At 42.6% G+C, this 20825-nt stretch overlaps 1 long non-coding RNA gene across 2 annotated transcripts in view; it reads right to left on the minus strand.

The window, feature by feature from the left end:
- Positions 1 to 3202: 3202 nt before the first annotated feature.
- LOC143835762 (uncharacterized) overlaps positions 3203 to 20825 on the minus strand; it is a 31223-nt gene continuing 13600 nt past the window's right edge. For both annotated transcript variants that reach the window (XR_013230345.1, XR_013230343.1), the window contains one exon: positions 3203 to 3301. This is a non-coding gene — a long non-coding RNA (uncharacterized LOC143835762). The remainder of the gene's footprint in view (positions 3302 to 20825) is intronic.

Raw genomic sequence — 20825 nt, forward strand, 5'->3', positions numbered from 1 at the left:
GCTGCAGAAGGCTTCATTTCCTGGCCCGACCCACTACAGCTTTGTACTCCATTTCAAATAGGAATGTGAACAACAGTTCGTCCACCTTTTACAGCTGGAAACTGCATTCTATTGGATTATAAAAAGGTGGCACCTGGAGTTGGAACAATGCTACTCCTTCTCATAACAGCGAGAAATGCAATTCCTTCATTTTAAGTGGTTTTTACGGCTTGCTACCTTGATCACCAGTATTGGTATGAGGCATGAACACTATACACACAAATGTATTCCATAGTTTCCTTGTGTTCTGTTTTGCATCTTTGCACTATTCCACTTTGAATATTTGTGGGTTTTGTTTGTGTGTATGTGCCTATTACATACATTGCAATAATATTGTATACATTGTTTATGTGCATTCAGTATTTCATTTGTACTTGCACAAAAATAATATATATCCAAATGCATATCAAATGAAAAGTTTATTCACGTATTAGAATGAAATTCTGAATTCTGAAATTCTGAATTCTTGCAGAATCTCCCTTCCTTCCCCCCTCTCATTGAATTTCTATTTTGATCACAACAGAATAGCTTCTTAACAGATTCCACAATCTGAAAAGAAGGAAAAGAAGTGTTAATTTGTGTATATTTTCAAGACTTTTCTGCTCTTAACCCTTTCCATTCAAAACTAACTTTGTGGGTTAAAAAAACCCTCTGTGGTCATAAAACTTATGCACTTACATCAAGAATTAAGGGAATTCTTAACAATACTATTTTGTTGTAAGTGTATAAGTTCAGCAATGGTTTTTTCAATAACGGGAGGACCACTGCTTCCTTAAGTAATTTGGGGAACTCTCCAGATGTCAAGGAGAGGTTGATAATTTCCCTCAAAGGACCTCCTATCCGTTGGTCACCTGATTTGAGCAACCAAGATGGACAGAGATCTAAGGGGCAAGTGGTTGCCCTCACTGAACATAGCAATCTGTCCACTTTGGTTAAAGAGAGCCGCCTGATGTCATCAAACACTAACCCCCACGACGGCCACGGAGCTTCCAGTTCGCTAACTGTATCAATTGTTGCAGGGAGGTCATGTCAGAATGACAGAACTTTGTCTGCAAAATAGCTCAATAAAGCCATACAGCCTAAATCCAATTTCCTTATCATTTGATGCCCTCCTCGAGGGCAGTAAGGGATCTAATCCCTCTAAATACTTGTGCTGGGCAAGAGCTCACGGACGTGATTTCCACAGCGTAGAAGTCTTGTTTTGCCACGTTCACTGCGTTCTCATATGGCTTCATAAGCATGCGATAAGATGTCCTTGTTGCCTCATCATGAGTCCTCCTCCACACTTGCTCAAGCCGTCTTACTTCCTTCTTCCTCTCCCAAAGCTCCTGGGTATACCATGCAGCCTGTTTGAGGCAAAGGCGGAGAGGGCACCTAGGAGCAATCTCGTCAATAGCGGCTGTCAAGTGGGACCGCCAGTCTTCCACCAAGGCTGTCAACAAGACACCGGAGGGCATCGGGTCCCGTAGAGCATTCAGGAATCTCTGGGATTCCATAAGTCTCCACGGGCAGACCAAAATACGTCCGTCACTCAAACGGGGAGGGGGTGGTGTCCTCAGTCGAGCCTTCAGGGCATGGTGGTCTGACCATGGAATGATGTTATTCACCATCAGATCTACCACTACACCTATTATTTTTTAGAAACTGGATGGCACCATCTTGGGTCTATCGCCCAGCTCAGTTTCTGATTGTCTGCAGGGGACATGAGTGTTTCAGTTGCAGCTGTTGTCTCCATAGTTTTGGTTTTCATTTTTCTCATTTCTCATAGAGTCATAGAATTATAGAATAATAGAATAATAGAGTTGGAAGGGACCTCATGGGTCATCTAGTCCAACCCCCTGCACTATGCAGGACACTCACAATCCTATCACTCATCCACTGTAACCTGCCATCCCCTTAAGCCTTCACAGAATCAGCCTCTCCGTCAGATGGCTGTCCAGCCTCTGCTTTAAAATTTCCAAAGATGGTGTATTTTCCTTCTTCCCCCCCTGCACTTGGACTTCTTCTGTATATGTTTTTGACTTCTGTAGCTGCACCCACCAACTTTTGTCAAACTTCCAAAGGTACCCTAGGATCAAAAGGGCTTGGAATCCCTGCTGTACAGTGTTGCTAATGTGGACTGTGGCTGTTTCTTTCTTTGTTGCTAAGATTTGTACATTGCTGCTCTAAATGACCAGGAAGCAATTGTGAATTGGTTGTGATTTTAACTTTTCTTCTGGTTCTGTTATTTGTTATTGTTTTTATTGTACACCATTTGGCTCATTTCTGAGGGAAAGGAGGCTACTAGTTTAATAAATTACATAAAATACTTTTGGCTGCTTTGCTTAAGGTAGGAGTTCCACTTTTGTTCCGAAAGGTCAAGATTGCCTCCTTAGATGGAACATTATTTGCAGAATAAAAAATTGAATAGACCTGCTTGCATGAATCTCTCTTTCTGAATACCACCAACTGTCCCAAAGTGAATAATTATTGTCAAACATCTGTGTATCTTTTGAAGCCTAAAAGCCAATAATTTACTAGCCTTTTTGTGCAATCTCCAGTAATTACATTTAATGCAGGTGAAGGTGAATTCAGCCTTCAAAGAGAACAGTTCGTTGATTGTGGTTCATTAATGGTGCGGCAGATTTCAACCTGAACATTGTGTGAACCTGTATTGTCTGAACTCCCTCAGTTGCATATGAAACCCGTTCATGAACAGATCTCCTTGAAGCTCTATGGAAGAACTCACCTCAAGCATGCGACCATGCCAATGGGCTTCACATCTGCACATTAGTTGTCATTGCTACTTTTGCCCAGTCCAAGTAATAAATCATAACTATTACCAGAAAAGAGGAAGTGTACCTCATAATCTTTCAGTTCCTTAATTTGACTTGTGTAAAGCATACAGTCACTTGCTGTTTATACCCCCTGTGTTCACTTTCACAATCTACATCCTTTAAATGACTGATATTGCATAGAACATCTTGCCAGCATTTGCACCTGCACAACAGCAGCATTTATTCAAGATGTCATTGCAACAACTGTTCAAAAGATTACTTGGGTGTGATGGAAGACACCACATGCACAAAGAAACACCTAAGTAGTAAGTTTCAAATCAAACTTCTATTTTTGTTCTTACTGTGTGAATTTTTAAACAAAAAAATGTGTATGAATATGCGGTATTTGTTCAAGAATTCCCTTTATTTAAGGCCATGGATTCCTTCTCTTGATGCCCGGACTCAAACAACTTCAATCTGGTATGGAATTTCCAGTAGCTCTGGATCTGTGAAACATCAACCAATAAATAGAGTTGAATCAATTCAAGACAGCTAGACAATTGGTGAATTTTAAAGCATAAATAGTTATAGAAGAAGAGTATGTTTTTATAACTCATTTTTATCTATTGCCTTATGACCGGCTTGTAAGTTTCTAGAGTTATTTGCCTCACCATTTTTGAAATCAGGATGGTGAACTAAAGTGATCTTTATCTGAACTAATGGGCATGCCTAGTATTCTTTTTTTTCCTTGAAATTTTTTGCCATCAAGTCACAGCTGACTTATGGAAACCCCATAGGGTTTTCAAGCCAAGAGACATCCAGAGGCAGTTTGCCATTGCCATTGCCCTCCAAACCATGATCCCAGTATTTATTGTTGGTCTCCCATCCAAATACTAGCCAGGACCAACCCTGCTTAGCTACTGACACCCAATGAGATACTTACACAATTAAAAATCTCAGTGATGTGCCTGGGAGAGAGGCTGGTTTCTGTGTGAGCTGCTAAAACTTTGCGTACATATAGGGGCCAAAACCCAGGTGCCATCAGGAGGTCCAACAGCGGGGCCAGACCTTCAGAAGGCTTCCAACTATTGCCCCCAAACACCAAGAATACAGAGTATCATTGCCTTAGACATCTATACATTGTAGCTAGTAGTCAGTCTTGGAGCTCTACTACATATATTTATCCAATACCCTCTTGAAGCTGTCTATATTTGTAGCCTTGGCATGAACCAGTAGATGAACTAAAGTTTGTCAGTCATTCTGGTCAATTCATGGTTTGTGATGCAATTCATGGTTCATGAACTGAAGAGCTGCCATGAATTTCCATAATTTTGGGGGTGGTTTTGTGGTGATTTATGAAGAGTAGATAGCAGGGGTTTACCATACCTTGGCTAGTATCTGGCCATCAAGGACTACTGGGACCATGATGTGGAGGCAGGCAATATCAAACCACCTCTGAATATCTATTGCCTTTCTGCTCTTCACACACACAAAAAATGTTTGAAAACCCTTGTTATCTGCTCCTGTAGTTTTTCATGGGGAGCAGGAAGAAAAAGGTTTAAATGGCTCAAAGCTGAGATGCAATCCCTACCTCTCTGCTGTTTAAAAACTGCTTTCTAGCAAAAAGCCAGGGGGAGCAGAAATCAGAGACCAGGGCAGAGTCTGCACTTACTTTGTTTATTCCATTGTCAATCCTGTTGAATTCAGATCGCTTTTAACGCGGGTCTTCCTCTCCCCCCCCCCCATTGAAACAGGAAAGTATTCTGCATGTGGTTAGGGAGGCAAGCATCATTCTTTCTTTTCTTGAAGGGGGGGGGAGCCAAGCAGGGAGCCTCTTTCTTTTCTTGGAAGGGGGGGGGGAGAGAGGATCGAAAAAGGCAGAGAAGGGAGAAAAAATCCGGGACCGAAGTTGAGAGAAATTAGGGGCTTTTCCTTTAAGGCAAGCTTATCACATGACCAGGTGTGACCTATCAGAGGTTCTCTACCACAGAGCTTGCTTTCCCAATCCGGATTTGAAAAATATTGAGCATTAAAAGCACTCTAAGATATCGCACAATAAAGGTAGGGTCACTCCGGATCAATCCTTCTTGCTGCAGAAGGAAAATTTAAATCGCCCCAAATCCAAACGGAAATCGCATTCTGTGTAGAGGGCAGGGACTGAATCGACCTGGGATTGGAATAAAAGCTCCGTGCAGTTTACACCCAGTTTTGCATAGAGGCATAAAACATATGCCACCTCCTGGTTGCAAACACACGATAGTAAAGGAGGAGTTTGAATGCTTCCTGATGGGAGACCCCTCCTGCATTATCCTGCTATCTCATCCTGGCTTTTTGCCTTGCAATGAGGCAGTGGAGAAGCAGGAAGTTTCCTCAGATTGTCAATCAATACAAGCCACCAATCCCTCCACAGTGGTGGTTTTGGGGACCCAATGAGAGGCTATGCAGGGGCAAATTCCTCCTGCTGAATGAGCCAGAGTTTAATCTTTAGACGTCTCACTGATATGAACCAGGTTGGTTCACAAATCAGCCTTTCAGTTCATAAGAGTTTATAGTTCAAGTCATGGTTTAGCCATGGACCAAATGGTAAAAATGTGGGTTGTTCCCACCTCTAGCCACCACTTCCTGCAGCAATTAATTCCACATGTTAAATACTCTTTGAGTGAAGTACTACCTTTTATCAATTCTAAGCCTACTGCTCATTAATTTAATTAAATACCCATGAGTTCTTGTATTGTGAGAAAGGAAGGGAAGTATTTATTTATTTACCTTCTCTAAAAAGGTAAAGGTAAAGGTATCCCCTGTGCAAGCACCGGGTCATGTCTGACCCTTGGGGTGACGCCCTCCAGCGTTTTCATGGCAGACTCAATACGGGGTGGTTTGCCAGTGCCTTCCCCAGTCATTACCGTTTACCCCCCAGCAAGCTGGGTACTCATTTTAGCGACCTCGGAAGGATGGAAGGCTGAGTCAACCTTGAGCCGGCTGCTGGGATTGAACTCCCAGCCTCATGGGCAGACAGCTTCAAACAGCATTTCTGCTGCCTTACCACTCTGCGCCACAAGAGGCTCTTCTCTACTCCATGCATAATTTCGTAAACCTCTGTCATGTCACCCCTAAATCATCATTTCTCCAGGAGCCCTAACCTCTTTAACCTTTCTTTTTAGGGAATAATCAAGTGGATAGACATGTTGGTCTGAAGTAGCACAATAAAAATTAAGTCCAATGGCACCTTTAAGACCAACAAAGATTTATTCAAGGCCTGATTCCCCAGATCATCAGAGCAACATTTGCTCAGGATCCCCAGCCCAAAGGAGGTGAGATTTGCCAGATGGAATGCACTCCTAAGAGTGCACTGCAGGAACCTGACCAGTTCCACAGGACCTATAAGATCGAGCTATTCCACCAGGCTTGTGGTCAGGGTCCAAAATAACAACCAGCAATAAATGCTGGCCTCGCCGCTGGGATAAAGATCAGCTCCTGATGTCCCTCCCCTGGAATAGTAGTTGGGGGATCCAGATTTTGATAGATTATGTTTTAATTATTTTTGTATGATGTTTTTATGAATACTGTTATCTGCACTAAACATTTTGGGGAGGACAGGTTAAAAATAAAATGTTGTTGTTGTTGTTGTTGTTGTTGTTGTTGTTGTTGTTGTTGTTAGTCCCCTTCCTAATAATCCCCAACATCGCATTTTGCCCTTTTGGTTGCAGTCTGAATTAACATCTTCAGTGAGCTATCTACCACAATTCCAAGATCTCTCTCCTGGTCAATTACCACCAGTGCAGACCCAATCAATGTACATTTACAGTTAGAATTTTTTTACTCCAGTGTGCATTACTTTGCATTTGCTCATGCTGAACCTCATTTGCTATGTTAACGCCCACTCACCCAGCTAGGTCCACATCAGCATAAGAGTCTCCTCATACCTTGGAGGCTACTTAACATCTGACCCTATTGGGAGCCATGAAAACCACTAAAGATATTCCATCTGCCTGTTCCTTGGCCCACTTTGGGGAAGAGGAGCACTGCATAGGCTATTTCCATGATGGTCGCTGCCCATTTTGCCTCTTCTTGTTTCTCTGTGCCTGCCTCACAATCTGTTTCCCAAATTTACAATTAATGTACATGCAACCTCCCCACCACCACCACCATTTGTGTAAGTTTCTCCTCTACCAGCTAACAAAAGACTTTGTATGGTCGCTTAATAGACCAGTTAAAAAATTATTCAACAATGCTGTTAAAACTCAGAGGATTAATTGACTTTTAGATGCCATAGGCCCTGAAGGACTCATCTGCTAACTAGCTCATGGAAATAATTAATGTCTGGGGTCATGTGATCATTACAAGAAAATGTCAGGGAAAAACAATTTCACAGCACAAACATAGTACTGCAGAATACAATCACATTTTCCATCCACGGGTTTCATTAAAGTCATTTTATTTAACTAGGCTAGATTAAGTATATATGGAAACATGGATTAATATTTTATTTCAAAAGGCACATCATAGATTTACATAGGGGTGAAATAATGAAATAATTATTCCCACTAGTGGGCTCCCAAAACTATACTTATAAAAATGTCCCCCTAATATTGATATTTTCAATTTACTTGGCCAGGTTTTCAAAGTGAAAACAATCAGGAATACTCCTTTGTTTCATTTTTGGTGTAGTTTGGTATAGTGGTTAGGAGTGTGGACTTCTAATCTGGCATGCCAGGTTCGATTCTGCACTCCCCCACATGCAGCCAGCTGGGTGACCTTGGGCTCGCTACGGCACTGATAAAACTGTTCAGACCGAGCAGTGATATCAGGGCTCTCCCAGCCTCACCCACCCCACAGGGTGTCTGTTGTGGGGAGAGGAAAGGGAAGGTGACTGTTAGCCACTTTGAGCCTCCTTCGGGTAGAGAAAAGTGGCAAATAAGAACCAACTTTCTTTTTTTAAAGTTCAACTTTTGTACACAACACTATGCATGTGAACATTGTGGCAACTTCCAATTCCTTCATTTCATAACCAGCCTTTCTTCCAGCCCTCAAATAAAGCTTTTCCCAGTTTCGTACGCAGCATCCTAGAATACCCCTTCTCAAGTCAGGATGCCTATTTAGTCCTCTCCTCTCTTTTCCAGTCTGGAAATATAACTATTTTTGGTGGTTTATCCTCCACTGCTTGTCCTATTTCTGGTGTCAGGATTCACACTTTTGCCAACCCACAACTACTCTTGACCTGTGAGCTGCTTACACTCCAGTCTAACCGTGACGGTGCTTGGCCATGCCTTCCACCTTTTAGCTTATTTGCTACCCAGACTCTTGGACCCTTCCTTGGACTCTCAAGGATCAGTAACCATAGTCATTCCCCCTCCCTCATTTTCTCTCCTCCACTCGCTCTCTTCATTTGTCACCTGAGTAGCATAACTTGTATTAGGGTGCCTGGAGTTAACTTTTGGTAGTGAATATCTTATGTGACTGATGACTGATATAATTCTGTAGCCTAGATATTTGTACTGTTTTTCATACTATCCTTATCTCTATATTCCTTCGAAGCTTATAGCAACACCTTGCCACCTAGTTACAGATCACAGATATTTTATAATCAGTATGCGGTTTTCTATATATGAAGTGAGGTATAGAATCTAAGCCAGCAGTTCCTTGGAGTTAAAGGAGGAAAGAAGACAGCATCCTTTCACTTGGGGATCTGAGCATTGATTTCTGCTTGAACTGGAAATGATTTTTTTAAATTCAATTTATAGTCCACCTCCATCCTTGGACTCAAGGCAGATTACAAAATAGTACTGCATAAAACCCCATTTAAATCCCTGACCTTAAAAATCATAATCAAAGTCAAAAAGTCAAAAAGATAGTAGAAAAGAAAAGAAATCCTCCCAGCTCCCCACAACCATCCATGGGGGGCAGGGACAAGGTTGTTAGATTGAATGATGTAGCCTGAGGGGCCCACAGATCTTAACAGACCTAGCCTCAACCAAAGACCTGGCAGAAGAGCTCCATTTTACAGGCCCTGTGGAACTTTGACAGCTCATTCAGGGCCCTCAGCTCTCCCAGGAGCTCATTCCACCCGGTTGGTGCCAGGACTGAAAAAACCCTGGCCCAGGTCAGATATATCTCTCTGGGGCCAGGAACCACTAACAGATTAGTATCCTGTGGGGAGCATAAGCAGACAAGCGATCCCTCAGGCTGGGCCCAAGCTGTGGATTGCCTTGAAGGTCAAAAACAGAACCTTGAACCTGATCCAGGCCATAACTGGTAGCCAATGCAGCTGTCTCACCACACGCTGGATATGGGTCCTCTAAGACGTCCCTGTGAGGACTCTAGCCACTGTATTCTGCACCAGATGTAGTTTCCAGATCAGGGACAAGGGAAAGCCAACGTAGAGCAAGTTACAGAAGTCCAAACTAGAAGTGACCATCGCATGTATCACTGTGGCCAAACAGTCTGGACGCAATAGCCACAAAGACCCACCTCTAGAAAGTACATGTCTTCAGACTGGTAAAAAAAAAAACCCAGGTGGGATGGATTTTTTAACTCTAAATGTAGGGTCACCCACAGAACTGAAGAACAAGCTTCTTTTGAAACTGAGAGGAGTTTCTAAAGCAGTTCATGATATAGCAATTGGGTGTGCCGATTAAAGGAAAGGTTCATTGGGCAGTGCCACCATGCCTACAGCGAACCTAAAGAAGCTTTTTGGCTGCAAGCCTAAATAGTCACTGGACATTCATGAGGAATTGTTTTGAGAATCCGTATGTCCAGGAATTATCTGATCTAATGAAAAAGACCAGTTGATTGAGTTCTTCCCATTAGTTCCACTGGCTAGTCACAACACATAATAGATGAGTTACCCCCATCAATAAAAATGTCCCTAACAATGCTGGTAGGGAAGAAGACATTTGATTGATTGGGCAGTGTTCAGTGGGCCTTGAAAACAGCTTAGTGTGGAGGAAAAGATCAGCAACAAAACTACCATGACAAGAGAAATTAAGGAGAAATCCACATGCCAGAGGCACTAAATTATCAGAGAACTGTCTGACTAATAAGGGATACATCTGGTGTATTGAGAAGACGCACATAAAAATCTCGTTAATATCAAGGATTAATGTGAGTGCCTGCTTGGGTGAAACAAACATATTGAACTGAACCAAATCCAAATTCTGTGAGTTCCTGTAATAGCTAATGAGTACGAAAGTGTGGATCAAAACAACACAGCTTCTGCAAGTACCTCAGATTCATCATGACAGAGGCTCCAATAATACTGTTCCAAAGCAAAGTACACTTGTTTAAGCATGTGAGAAACAGTCTCAGATTTCCAAAACCCCTTTTCAACCAAACCTTGAGATTGTATAGGACTCCATCCTATTCCCCCTCATTTGGGGAATCCTAGCCACCTTACTCATAGGCCATTTACTTGATCATTCTATGTGACTTTCTCATTTGCATGTGGGTTGAACCCTTTAGATCCCTTCTGCTGTGTGGAGCCTTGGTCTCAGGGACAAGTGGGGCTATTGTTCTGACTCTTGGCCTGCGCATGTATTTTTCCCAAAGTACTGATGCAGCCTTGGATACCCAAGGAATAAGTACTGCAAGGTCCACCACTTGCATTAACATAAGGGGAGGCAGAGTGGAGACTGAATGCTGAGAACTGTGGAGCAGGAAGGAAGACCTGAAAATGAAATAAAATTTTGCTCACATGTAAGAATTCAGAATTCCCATTCAGCCATGCAATTACTGTGACCCTTTTAGACCCAAACAACCCTTAAGAGGCAAATGTGGGGATCACTGTGACCAATTATGCACTGGGAACTTCACTGCCCCAGCTCCCATGCAGGAGCACAAATTGGGGGCAGATGACGTGCACTGGACCAAATGCTCCCCCGTGTGGGTGCAGGAAGAGGTAGGGCAACCAGCCATGACTAAAACTCCAGCCTACAGCCCAGCATGAAACCTCCAGTGCATAAACGGTCTGTGTGACTATATGGGTTAATTTGGAGGAAGCAGAAGTCAGGGTGGATGAGTCTGATTGGAGAGGTAGATTTTTGCTCTTGGGAACTATTCCAACTATTATTATTCCACCAAATCTGTGCATCCCCAGAAGTATAATTTTGTTTTTGTTTAACGAAGATCAAACCATTCTCCAGGAGTTGTGGTATACTATTTCCACATAATATTATAATGTGCATGAATTACAACTCTGCAACTTTTCCCCATTATGTCTGTTTTATACTTACATATGATAAATTTTTCATTCTTATTATTTTTCTTTTATACCCATTAGGTGCTTATACTACGTAGCCATGTATTTATGAGACAGTTTCACGAAATATAGGAACAGAAAACAACTGCTTGTACATGCAAATACAAAAAGGGTTCATTTGCACAGTATGCATATATAATGGCACTTTAAATACTTTCATCTCAAATGATGCTAAAATTACATTTGTTTCAACAAGGTCCCACTGCAATAGGCTGGACTTCAAAAAAAAGAGCTATTCTACTGCATTTACATTTCTTAGATCTACAACAATACTAATACATGATGGGACTTCCATAAATTAAAGTTCAGTGTCCTGAACCTTAGTAGATGAGCAATTGGGATGTGAGTGTCCTGCATAGTGCAGGGGGTTGGACTAGATGATCCATGGGGTACCTTCCAAATCTATTATTCTATGATTCTATGATCCTTCGTCTTCCGAGCAGGCATATTGAGATAATGCTTTGTACATAGCCTGAAAACATGAGACAGGTATTGGAGATGCTGTCTTGAAGCTTCTTCTCTTCCTAGTGAAGAACAGCTACGGGAAAGCAGTTTGTTTGTTTATTTGTACAGTGGCTCATGGTGGGTAACAACAACCCCCCCACTTTAAAACCCCACAAAATAATTAAAACCCATCCTTTGCAGCAACAGAACTCCCTCTCCCCCCCCCCCCCCCAGCTTGGCAGTGATTCATGTGACAGTCACCTCTAGAACAGATTTCTGTAACTCACTCTACGCTGGCCTGCCTCTGGGCTTGATCCAGAAACTACAGCAGGTGCAGAATTTTAAAAAATGTGGCTAAACATCGAAAAGAAGTTCCTGACAGTAAGTTCTCCTTTGGAAGTTTTTAAGCAAAGGCTAGATAGTCATCTCACAGAAATGTTGATTTTATGAACTTAGGTAGATTGTGAGTGGGTGTCAGGAAGGGATGTGCCAGTGTTTGTCTCTTGTGGCCCTTCCTTGCATACCCAGGGAACTGGACGCCACTGTGGGATGGTAGGTGAATTCCCTCCAGGCCAGGCTGGATTCTGGAGATTGTTGGTGGAGGGATCCCTTGGCCATGAAATTGGGGTCACTGTGGGTAGGCAGGTAGTTGGGAGTTTCTGCATTGTGCAGGGTGTTGGACTAGATCACCCTGGAGGTCCCTTCCAACTCTATGATTCTATTATTCTATGATTCTAAGTCTGCGAATCACTGCTCTAGCTTCTGGCTAAGTGCATTGAGTTAGCTGAGAGGAACAAGCTGGTCATAAATTCAAACACTTTACATTAGTCACTGACCAGTGCATGGCTAAAAATCAGGAAATGGATGAGTGGGAAACAATACATTATGGAAGCATGAGAAGGATTTTCATAATGGGTACAGTCCACTCATACCATTCAGGTTTACTTCCGCTCCTCCTCATTGCAGGTAAAATAAGTATCAGATGCAGATTGCTTTACTACTTGAGTCTTTCCAGTTATGTCATGATGAAGCCCATATGGAGGGGAGATCAGGCTGACTAGCTGCAATGGGGCAGTTATTCAAGGTTCAGATTGATTGATTGATTTGATTTCTATACCACCTTCATTATGGCTCAGGGCAGTTTACATACCACATGGGGGATACATGGAACAAATTAATATATAACATAAACAAATACAGAGACAACAATAATCTAAATAACATAATTTCAGTGACCTTAAACAATATAACAGGAACAGAACTTAGCTAAGGCCCTTAAAGAGGACAGACTGGTTCAGGCGATGGAGAGGATGCCTGAGGGGGGACCTGTTGTCAGTCTCAGGCAAATGCCTGCTGGAGGAGCTCCCTTTTGCGGTCCCAGCAGAGTTTTGGGAGTTCTGACAGGGCCCTGATCACTTCAGGGAGCTCGTTCCACCAGGTGGGGGCCAGGACAAAAAAAGCTCTGGCTCTCATTGAGGACCAACCTGCTTCTTTTGAGCCAGAGATCACAAGCCAGTTGGCGGAGGCAGAGCGTAATGCTCTTTTGGGGGTATAGGCAGAGAGACAGTCTCTTAGGTACACTGGGCCCAGACTGCATATGGCCTTGAAGGTAAGAATCAAAAGCTTAAGCCTGATCCGAAATTTAATTGGGAGCCAGTTGAGTTGTTGTAGGCCGGATGTGAGATCTCCACAGTGTATTCATGAGAATCCTGGCCACTGTGTTCTGCACCAATTGCAGATCAAGGATAAGGGTAGGCCTGCATAGAGTGAGTTGCATAAGTCCAGCCTAGAGGTGACCGTCGCATGGATCACTGTGGCTAGGTTTTCTGATGCCAGGTAGGGTGCTAGTAGCTTGGCTTGGCATAGGTGGTAGAAGGCCTGCTGCGCTACTCTTGTGACCTGTGCCTCCATGGAAAGGGAGGCGTCGAGAATCACCCCCAGGTTTCTGTTGGAGTGGGCTACTGTTAGCCACACTCTGTCCAGGTCGGGTAGGCACGCTTCCTCGCTTGGTCCCTCCTTACCCAGCCACAGGACCTCCATCTTTGAAGGGTTGAGTTTCATGATCAGAAGCAGGAATTCATCACCCTTGATAGATCACAACTTGTTCTGACAAAATGATTTGAATTTCCAACCTGTCAAGGACCAGTGGGGAGGGGTCTTATACATGTCACAACCTGGGCAATGAACCTGAGCACTTCCAAGCTTGTTCCTACAAGAAACTCAAAAACCAATGATTAGCATAAGGACAAGGTAACATCTAAGAATCCCTGACTCTAAATTTCCATATGATACAAGGGATACAGTTGTAGCTAGGTTGGTGAGTTACTGAGATGAGGTCTACTGAGTGATTGAGTTGTGGTGCCCTTATTGGAGGAGATCAAGAGGCAGTGATTGGAAAGTTGCAGCCAAGAGTGAAGCACATTTAGTGCTGCAGGTCCAAATCTCTCAGCTGGGCTTGGTCCTATCAACCCACCAAGTAAACTGCTGCTGCGTAAATAATATACAGGGTGATAGATTGAATTTAAACCAAAAAGCTTTGCATCCATTCCTATTGTCACATCTCCTAAAATAAATAACTACCTACACCATCATTAATTTTCTGCTGTTGTGTTGCATGCAGTATTTTTCCCCCTCTGGGACAAAAAGGATCACAAAGGGAAATTAACCAAATGGATTAGGACAGCCGCTATCTCCTACCAGACAAAAATAGAGCCATATATTGATGCTGTTTGCTACACTTGCAATATTCACAACATTAGAATGATTGCTTTAATCAAAGACAACAAAATGCTTATGTTGATGAGGAACCATCCTGTTTCCTCTGAGGAAAAAAGGCCCACATTTAACTGGGTTGGGAGATTAAAGATACATGCATTTACAGTTATACTTGAAAGAAATTTGCAAATGTAAGTTAAAACATAAGCATCTGGCCAAAGGCAAGCTTATTACGTTCACCCCAGCTAAGTTCTTCTGCTCTAAATAAGAGATGTGGGAAACTTCCCTGTGAAGCTGTGCTAATTTTAGCATGTTGAATTTTCCCTAAATTTCACCTAAAGTGACATTTCAGAGCAAATATGGAGATGTGAAGGGCTGAGGCCTGCACACCTTGGCTGGAAACAGTTTCAGTGCTACAGTGATACCTGTGGAAGAGGTTCCATGACTTCATGATATGCAGACCTGTGCTGCTGAATCTGTAGATGTTGCTACTTTATGGTGGAAGTGCCCTCACCTGGATGCCCCAGGCTACTCCAGTCTCATCCAAACTCAGCAGCTAAGCAAGGTCAGCAGTGGCTAGTATTTGGATGAGAGACCACCAAGGAATACCAGAATTTTGATGTAGAGGCAGGCAATGGCAATCTAACTCTGAACATCTCTTGCCTTGAAAATGCTACTGGGTTGCCATGTGTCACCTGTGACTTGAAGGCAAAATATTAAAAATAATAAAGGCATTACTCAGCTAGGGTGGCTCCAAACAGACAAAAAAGTGAGATATAAAGGCTTTAATAATAAACCACAGCATTATCACAGATCAAACTGCAGTGGTTGAAATGGGACATGAGACTGAAGACTATATGTCAGAAACTGTCACAGGTGGCCTGAATCAGAGATGGTCCCCAACTTGCAATAACAATAACATGGCTGTTTATCTGAATTGCTGTCATACTAGTCACTGCTAACATTTTGGGTAACAATGTAAACAATGGAAAGCTACTAAAAAAACCCCACTGGACCAAGGCTTTTAGATATGAAAGTACTATTAAGACAATAATAGGAGTCACAGTTCAATGGCCCAGGGTAACCTCATCAGATATCAGCCCAGGGTAACCTCATCAGATATCAGAAGCTAAGCAGGGTTGATCCCGATTAGTAGTTGGCTGGGAAAGTTTACTCTGCAGAAGAAGGCAATGGCAAACAACCACCATTAGTCTCTTGCCTTGAAAACCCTACAGGGTTGCCAAAAGCCAGCTGTGACTTGATGGCACTACACACACACATCATATCAATAATAAGCAGAAGCCATAGGTCAGTGGTGGAGCACCTGCTTTGCACACAGAAGTCCCAAATTTGAATTCCTTACATATCCGGTCATCCAAGGGTCAGGCTGCGGGAGATAAAATCTGAGACCCCAAAGTTCCACTGCCAGTCAGAGTACATAATACCGAGCTTGATTGATCAAGGGTCTGACTCAGAAGAAAGCAGTTTCTTGTGTTCACATACTCTTGACAGACTGGCTTTCAGAGTACACCCCCTGAAACCAGGCATCATCTATTAGCTGCTCCATCACAGTCATTGGTTTTAACAGTTTTAGACTAGAGTGGATTGGACTGTAGACTGAACCTCTACCCCCTCTGTTATTTAATGCCTCTTTTATTCCCCTCCCCACAACATACAACACTAAAAGGACATTCTGACTGGTTTCTCTGATACTAGAATACAGCAACTGAGGGGGAACGTGAAATGTCTCTTTAGTGAAAGAGTAAGTTGGACCCATTCAAATGGAGGTTGTGGGTGTTGTGTTAAAAATGAATGTTTGGCTTTTGGATAAATAGATATGTTTCAAATTTACAGATCTCTATATCATGGTGGATACACTTCCCCATCTCTCCATGGTCTCCTGTGGAGAGATGTTCTTTCTCCATGGTCTATGGTTGACAGAGCAGACTGCATTCATAGACAGGGGTGGCCAAATTATGCTGTGGTTTTGGTACTTCCTGTAGTTCAGGGAACATCAGTATTGCCTTGCTTTATCAGGTCTATCTAAACCAGCACACTGTTTCCAATTTTGGCTAAACAGCCTTACAAGCAAAAGTTGGACTATTGTTTTCCCCAAGATCTAAAATGGAGAGGTATACAACTAGTATACCCAGAGAATCCATGTATATGTCATAACAAAGTTGCTGATAGAACCATTAATTAGGAATTAGTCCAATCCTTTCCAAAACCATCAGAGTATCCCCCTATATTAAAACTGGGAACAACACGATTTTAACCCCTCTAATGAACTGTCAGAGGTCTTACTTACCTTGCATTGACAGCTATTTACTGGTTTTTTATACTGTTTGTATAACTGTATGAGATTTTTGGATGTTAACCACCCCGCGTTTTCCCACCAGGGGGTGGTCTAGAAATTAAATACAAAAATAAATAAATATTATGGTAGTAAATCCCTTTAGTGAATTATGCAATTTTCAAAAAGTGCAGAATGTGTTCCCAGCCAGTTTCTTTGATGACCCCAAGATCTAGTATTATGAATAAAATTGAAATTACTGCTGATTGGGGATTGTTTGCTAGATCTGTGGGGTTGTCAGATTAATGGTCTCCAAATGGCACTTTCTGATTTCCATAATATCTGGGAAATGCCTTCCTTTAAAAAAAAGAGAGAGAGAGAGAAAACACCAAACGCCAAACACAGAAATGTCATACACAGAAATGGCATCTATTTCCCTGGATTGCTTTCCTTTTTACAGTCCAAAGGAAATGAACTGATTTGGACAACACTGTTTAACGTCCCAGATTGTCTCCAGTTTTTCCAGCCTTCCTGCCCATTTGTCACAACTTTGGAGAATGCTCTGGCCGCCTTGTGTTATATGATTCTCTCCAAGATAGTCAGGCAGAAACTGAGCTTAATTAAAAGGGGAGTGAGGAAAATAAAATGTACAAAATCACATTGAGGCCAGCATTTCTTGCTCCACAGATGGTGAGTTGCCAGTAAGGATCAGCACAGACTTAATTACAAGAACAGTTAGAGATCATGTGCAGGAGAGGAAGGAGGCTGTGTTTTGTGTGGGAGATCCATTATGTAAGAATAAGGAGACTGGCACATGAGGCGGTTTCACTGTGATTTTAAAGACAACCACTGCAGCAAGGAGAAGAGAGGCCTGATATTCTTACTGGGACCACTGTACCAGTGGAAGTGGTTAGGGGACCTGGATAAGCAGTTGTATACTACTGAATAAGTAGTAGTAAGGAGTATTTAGAGTAGTAATTTAGAGCAGGGGTAGTCAACCTGTGGTCCTCTAGATGTTCATGGACTACAATTCCCATGAGCCCCTGCCAGCAAATGCTGGCCGGGGCTCATGGGAATTGTAGTCCATGAACATCTGGAGGACCACAGGTTGACTACCCCTGCTATAGAGCATATAGCAATGAAAAGGTTGGCCTAGTTCATGTCCTCATTTACTATAAACTTCTTAGTTGATAGAGATAGGCACTACCTGCATTGTTATGCTTTGTTTTGTGGATGAACCATGAAATAAGCTATGAACTTATACTAATCGGAAGGTAGAATCACAAACAGACCTGATTCATATGGGTTTCTAACCCTTGTTTCTGCTCCTCACTACTTTTTTGGCAGGGAGCAGAATGTAGAGGTTTAAATAGCTTCCTAGCCATTTAACCCAAACAGATGTTTGGTTTAGAAGGCTCAAAGTTGAACCAAGAAACAGTGGAGTCGAGTGGTCCCAAATGCTCCACGTAGATCAGACTTTCTTAGTGGCTTTCTTAGGCAGGCAGCTGAGCCACAGAGTATAAACTGTTCTACCAAGATCAACTGTTTCTTGGGAAGCCAGAGCTAACAAAAAAAAAAGCTTCTCTAAACAGCTGATCCACAAGGAACAAACTGTTCTGTATAGATCACCAGTGCTGCCTAAGAAAGCCCCTTTAAACAGCAGATCTGTGGGTTGCAAACTATTCAGCCGGGATCCGTTGTTTCTAAAGGGGCTTCCTTAGGTTTGTTATGCATGTCACAGCATTCTGTGATTCTATGATTCTATGATTCTATGAAAGCATTTTTGGGACAGCCAACCTCAGGTTTGGAGCCATTTAAACTCTTTGGGGGGCAAAAAGTAGTTGCTTAAATGGCTCCCAGTCATTTTAGTCAAGCAGCTGAAGGAATGAGGATTTAAATCTCTCCTTTAGCTCTTCACAAACTACCACCTACTACTTCAAAATTTTTGTGGTGCTTTTTCAGCTCCCAAACATTGCTTCAGAAACCACAAACTGGCCAAAATCCATGACAAACTTTAGTTCAACATCTGGTTCATGCACATTCCTTTTAGATGACCTTGGGTCAGTCATTCTGCCTCAGTGTAATCTACTTCATCAGGCTGTGTGAATAAAATGGAGAAAGAGGTGTGACTAAAAGGTCACGGTTGTATATGTGCATGTGTATTCACAGCATGCAAATCTCAGCTGCTGATCTTCAGGGATCTTAATATGTGGATTACTATTTCTACAGAGAAAAAGTAAAGGAAGACAGATACTTAATCAAATGGTAACTTCATTGTTTTAGCTAAATTAACACAGAAGAATAAGAAAATTAGCAGCTTCACATCTAAGCATTAGAACACATATGAAAGCTCTAGGCAGTTAAGTGATAAAAACATGACAGCAATTATAGCATTGCAGAGCTTTTTAACATTCATTTATTTCCTTGGGTGCTTGCGGTCTTGCAGGTAGCCACTTGTATGGTAATTTGCCCAGTAACCACTTATATGGTAATTTCATTCCATTGTGCTAAGACAGGAAACAAGATGAAGTATTTTGCAACTAAACAGAATATGCAATAGGGTCACAGTCAACATATGTGTTTTTGCTTCTGTGAGCATTACCATCAATTCTGGGATGCAGCCAGACCTCCCTGAATGCAGTGTATTCATGGAAGCAATTGTGGCCATCTTTCTCTTTCCCCACAGTCCACTGCCTCACTTGGCAGGTTGCTGCTGAAGGCTAGGACATTCTCTAGAGCAGTAGTCCCCAAATATTATATGGACATGCTGCTTAAATAGACCTGTGCTGATTTATAATATTATAATATAATATTATGAGGGTACGTATGGGCAGAAAACAACAAGAATTGGCCAGAATTACCCCCTCATTCCTATATGGGCATGTTCTTTTAAATGGTCCTATAGAACAGTGGTCCCCAACCCTCGGTCTGGAGATTGGTATCGGTCCGTAGACCAGTCGGTACCGGGCCGCACCTCCTCCTTGTCCTCCTCCCCGGCTGCTGCATCAGGGGCTGCCCTGCCACTCTGTCACCGGCTCACCTTTGGTGCTCTCCAGCGGCCGGCATGTTTGGGGCTCCCCCACGGTGTGGCACTGTGCAGCTGCTGCTGGCAGCGCCCCCCAGCAGGTGACAGGAAGTCAGGGGCGCCAGTGGGGAAAGCAAGTGGAGCAGGGGCTCAGGCGGCAGCAACGTCCCTCAGCAAAAGACTACTCCCCCCTCCCGGACCTCAGTAAAATTGTCAAGCGTTGACCGGTCCCCGGTGACAAAAAGGTTGGGGACCACTGCTATAGACCTCAGAAACAGGGTGGGGGACAGTTTGATAATTATAATTGTGTTAATAATCATTTCTGCTAACAAGTTTTGTTCATAAAATACTTTGAGACGGCCCTCTTAAGTTGACACAAGCCAAGGAAGCTTTGGGGTTTTATGAGATATTGCATTCTTGTATTGATTTCACGGAAGCCAACTTCCCATCCATCTTCTGCCAGTTGGTAATAGCCATTTTGAACAAGCGGCATCAGTAGCCTTGAGAGAGTTAAAGAGCTGGAAGCAGAATTACCATGTCCTTTTATTTTTAGGGTAAGCAATATTCTTTCGTTTGCCTGGCAAGTTGCAGAATGAGGGAAGTAGCTATGTACCACATGATTGTACTTTGGGAAGCAGACGTTCTTCAGGCATTAACTAGTGAAAGTTTTTTTCCTTCCTCGGCAGGATCTAATGCTGTAGGACAGAGAGCTGTAAGGACCTTGGGATAATCAGCTGGTAGACAGCTTAAGGATGGAGATGAAGCATCTTGAAAGGAGATATGTGTCCCAACCATGAGCTGGCAGGGGCTCATGGGAATTGTAGTCCATGGACATCTGGAGGGTCGCAGTTTGACAACCCCTGGTTTAAAGCCTGTAGCTTTAGTTCTTTTCTTCTTTAGACTAAAAATGTGTGAACATTGAATGGGTTTACATTCCACATAAGAGAAATGAATGGTACTGAATCAATTCTATAACAATAAATTAGATTGAATGAGTCTTGCACAATGTTGGCAAAGAAAGGCAGCTTTTCCACTTCCTTTTCAACAATCTGTTCTATGATCACAGAGCCAGTTTCTTACAGATACTGTACTGTTGTCCAAGAAATGCCTGGACTTATACTAGTATGGCTAAGGTAAAATAGACTATATGAATCTAAAAACTGTGCATTGGATTCCATGTGAATCTTGTTGTACTCGTTCACATGGGCAATAGGAGGACTCAAGGCTAAAAGTGAATGGCCAATGAGGCATGGCAGAATAGGAATGATCAAGATAGTTGGTGTTCCAAAGCAGTTTATA

The sequence above is a fragment of the Paroedura picta genome, chromosome 1, assembly GCF_049243985.1.
Source record: "Paroedura picta isolate Pp20150507F chromosome 1, Ppicta_v3.0, whole genome shotgun sequence".
Classification (NCBI taxonomy): Eukaryota; Metazoa; Chordata; class Lepidosauria; order Squamata; family Gekkonidae; genus Paroedura; species Paroedura picta.